Source organism: Asparagus officinalis, chromosome 5 (assembly GCF_001876935.1).
Source record: "Asparagus officinalis chromosome 5, Aspof.V1, whole genome shotgun sequence".
Classification (NCBI taxonomy): Eukaryota; Viridiplantae; Streptophyta; class Magnoliopsida; order Asparagales; family Asparagaceae; genus Asparagus; species Asparagus officinalis.
The window spans coordinates 14538893-14543672 of record NC_033798.1 but is presented as its reverse complement, the minus strand read 5'-3'; the positions used below and the strand labels follow the sequence as shown (position 1 = coordinate 14543672).

Genomic DNA, 4780 nt, shown 5'->3' with positions numbered 1-4780 from the left:
CCCGATCCGACCCATATAACCCAAATGGTAGAGAATACTAAACATGTAGTGTGGTTGTAGTAGAAACTTGCATATTTTATTGTACTCTTTTAAGTGACTTATGCACACAGAAACCAGGTTACTATTTCTGATATGTTTATAAAGGTTCACTGCAAATTTCCGACCTATGCACATTTGGAGATAAACAAAATAATAAACAAACCATCATCAAAAAATGTAACAGAAACAAAACCAGGCATAGATATTGTACTTTTTTAAGTGAAATTCTTTCAAAATATTGAATGGCTACAATGTCATTCTACATACATACGCATCAAAAAAAAATTGGAGCAAGATTACTCCCATTAGAATGTTATACAGGTTCACAAACAGATTCATTTCAAGCTCTCTGCAACAAATCCAATTTCACAAACAGGTTCATTTCAAGCTCTCTGCATATTCTATTGCTTTCTTCTTGACGTGTTTAATTCTTTCTTCATCACACTGTGACTTTTCATAGCCGAGATACTTCATGAATAAGAACTGCAAATTATTCAAAAATAATTTGATAAAGAGGGAAACAACACAAGAAAATAAAATTGAATGCTGAGAATATCAGAACTTGGTGTAATTTCAGTATTCCTAGAATATGCTACCAAAAAGGTAAACTATTGATTACATACCTCAAATTAGAGATGAATGACCAGAATAATACCTCAATGAAATAGCGAGGACCTGCACGTTACAAAAGTTTTAGCGGTACGAGAAGCTGAAGGAACTTTAAAAACAAGGAAAAAGAAAACAGTAATGCGCTTCTGAATGAAGCAGAATGGTTGATGCACCGTTGGAAAATGCTACAAACTTACAGCATGTGTGTGAAGGACATTGAACTTGTAATGAAATGGTCATGAAAGTAAGTGGAATTTTCTCATACATGTAGTACTTGTGCATTTATCTAACTAAAATCCCATCTGTATAACCTGACACAAAAACTCTCAGGAGTCAAGAACAGGCATACGAAGAGATTCAACTTGTTTCACTGTTAAACTAACATCAAAGTGTCCAATCCAAACACAAACACTTTGATCACAAATTAAACTATACAAATGAGAAACAATCAACCAGTCTAACTGTAGAACCCCGTAATTTTTATATGAATATATGTGAATTATTAATAAATAAATAATTCTTTTATGATAAAGTAGTACATGAAACATCTAATATGACCAACATCATTATCTTTAAGCAAATAAAAAACTGTAGGAAACTGTAAATAAATGAATCATAATCATGAACTTTTCATTTTTATTTGTGTTCCAAGGAAAGAAAGAGAAAATACTGAAGCATGACATGTAAGAGAACAAAACATTAACATAAGCATTCCTAAAGATATGCAGAACTGTTGAACTAACTATATAAAAATATGCAGTTGACCACCCAAACACAATTCCAAGAACTTTGGCGAAAAAGCAAGTGTTCTAGACTACTAAAAATTTTAGAACAATGCAGAAGAAAAGAATACAACTTACTACAACCAACTGCAATATGGCAGGTAGTATACAGTTCAATTAACAGTTGCCTGTGAACATACCCAGAATTCAAGTAGCAACAAATGCATCGATTATTTATTGGTATATCAGCCTATGTATCAACTAAGAGGAAACTTTGAGCTACAAAATATCAGTTAAAATATAGTAGACTAATTAAACTTACAGAAAAAGAAAGCTGAGCATGAATCTCTATTGTAAAATGAGAGAAGTGTGAACTTCTTGGATGAGACATCAATTTGGTAACTAAACTGTTAAATTTAGTGAAACAAGTTCTTACCTTCAGCTACCGCATCACAGTATGAGAGATTCATACTTGTGTTGGCATACATTCTCCAATATCTAATTGCATGATATCCTCGGAAAGCTCATCTAATTTTGGTTGCATGTCATCTATCATTAATAAAAAAAATAAAAAAAACCAATAAGCAAATTCATAACATGTATTTGATTCAAAAAAACGTAAAAAAATATAACATTAGTATTTGTCTACCTTTGATACCATATAACCAATCACGCGTGCAAACTAAAGCCTCCATATTGTTATGCTTAAGAGTGCTACGGTATTGGTTAAGGATTCTCCCACCTACACTGAAAGTACTCTCCGAAGCAACCGTAGAAATAGGAACCGCCATTATGTCCCTTGCCAATAGAGAGAGCTCGGGGTATCTATGCTCATTAGTCTTCCAAAATGAAAGAATGTCGAGTGGAGCACCACAGTCAAGTCTTGGTTCATCCAAATAAAGTTCTAATTGGGTTTTTTGAGAACTAATAATTTCTATTTGGGTTTTTCGACTTCCAACAATTATCGCTTTTGATTTTTTTGAACAGGACTAGACATCTCTTCTAATTCTTCATTAGATGAATCTGCTTCTACATTATCCGCTATAGAATTATGGGTAGAATTAGACTCCATTAACTGTGATGAAAAATTACAGAACTACATAAGATTCATAAAATTAAATAAAATTCAACAGATAACACAAATTAACTGATTCTAAACAGAATGGCTCCCATATAACCCCAAATTCTATTCAATCATATAACACAAATTAACTGATTCTTTTTCGCAAAAGATTGAATGTATCAACATGTGGTACATTTAGTTGCCAAATAAACATTGACAACTTCAAATAGAATGGCTCCCATATAACCCCAAATGCTATTCAATCATATAGACTATGCAACATTTATATGCGGCTTTTTTAATTTATAAATAAACAAAAAATGAAGAAACCCAACGCACCTCTACCGAGCACAACAACTGAAACATAGTGGTTTAGAAGATATTCATTGTTCATCACAAAAACAGTAGTGGGCAAAAATAGGAGACCAAATTTGATGGTTTGCATTCACAGATAAATCTGACCTGATGCTTAGAAGCTCAATCTCAACAAGGCTCGAGTTCGATTGAGAGTTCTAACAATCAGTGATCTCTAATTTCAACAAACCTACTTTCGAAAATATGATGAAATTTCTGTTTCAAACTAGCTTGTAATTTCAACAAACCTACTCTTTATTCAGTAATTATAAATTCTGAAATTTTAGAAAAATCTGTAGTTTCAAATTGATATAGACTCAGAAAAATTTGTAGCCATTAATCAGACGTCATTAACATTAGCAGATCTGTAGCCATAATCAAAAAGCCCTAGCTAAGAGTGTACCTCGCCGCTCGTCGAGGATCGTCGAGGATCTATGGCCGCTAGTTCGATGGAGAGAGAGAGAGAACTATGACTGCTTGATGGAGAGAGGAGAACTCGAGCGCTGCCCCTCGCCGCTCGTCGAGGATCGCTGCCGCTCGCCGATGGAGAGAGGAGAACTTAGCTTCGAGGATCGCTGCCGCTCGCCGCCCCTCGCCGCTCGAGAGGAGAGAGAGAAATCTAGGGCTTCGTTTGAGAGAGACGAAGGGTTAGTCGGGTCTGTAGAGGTTCACTTGGGTAAATTCGGGTTAGATGAGTGTTAGACGGGTCAATAGACGGGTCAGTAGATCAACCCATCTAATAAACAGGTAAATTCGGGTTGACCCATTTATGACCCAACCCATATAACTTGACCCATACCCAATATAAATGGGTCGGGTCGGGTCGGGTTGATGGGTTGAGTCATAAATTGCCACCCCTAGGCCCAGCTTCATTGTCGTTTCTGCGTCGTCCTCGTCTGTGTCGTTGTTGACGTGTGTATACTAATTGCGCTACCTCTCGTCCATCATGAAGGTCTTCATGAGTTCGATGTAAGGCTTGGTGAAGCCTCTGCATTATCGACTGATATATTGATGCATGTTTCTGTGCTTCGGGATATGTACCTGCGAGAGATAATTCAAAAAATCCAAAATGTAAAAATTACTTTAAAATTCAAATTACAATATGTAAATTTTATATTTAATTCTATATTACCTGCTCGAGCCAATTCCAAGCCACGATTTGCAATGGTTTGAACATCATCTATTGCTGATACCTGCAAATTTTTTAAAAAACATAATTTAGCAATATTGAAAAATACTAATAAAAATGAACTTAAAATAAATTTGAAAATACTTACTAATTCTCTCTCATCTATACCCCGAATACCGACTATCATCGGGTGGATGAAAACTCTCACTGTATGTCTTTTAGTAATGAATTGTTGAATACCATGGTGAACAATACCGATTATATGGAATTCTCGCACCACCCGGCTAATTGGAGGAAGCCGCAAGAACATGTGCACAAGGTATTCTTGAATCGGATACTTCTCAATGAACAACTCAACTGACACTTGCTTCTCCACTAATTGTTTCATGTCATTCAATTCCTCATCGTCGGTAATCGCCACAACAATAGTTCTACTCTCATTTATCGGACAATTGAAGAACACTTTAATTGCATACCATGCTTTATTAATTTTCGTAACTCTTGTATTTCATTCATCATTCCATCAAAAATTAACGACTTAGCTAGCTAGCATAAACATTTTCCTAGAACCTCCCTCATACATACTATTCAATCTGACGCCGAGGCTCCCATTGAAGAAGCAAATAATGGGTATAGAGTTTGCCATCGAAGTTGAAAATCAACAGTCCATCATATGTAAATAATCTATTATAACTGAAAATATTAATCTTAATTTAAAGTCAAATTTAAAACCCTAATCTCAACTGCAAAGCAAATAATGGCTAAATTCCCTAATCCCAAATCACATTATTCATGTCTAAACCCTAATCATGGTTAAACCCTAATCTCAAATCACATTATTCATGTCTAAACCCTAATCACATT

At 35.0% G+C, this 4780-nt stretch overlaps 1 long non-coding RNA gene across 1 annotated transcript; it reads right to left on the bottom strand.

Moving 5' to 3' along the window:
- On the bottom strand, positions 484–2064 carry LOC109843012. The gene is made up of 4 exons (XR_002247482.1): positions 2020–2064; positions 1807–1919; positions 663–714; positions 484–522 (listed from the first exon to the last, which is right to left on the bottom strand). It is a non-coding gene; the product is annotated as an uncharacterized LOC109843012 (long non-coding RNA).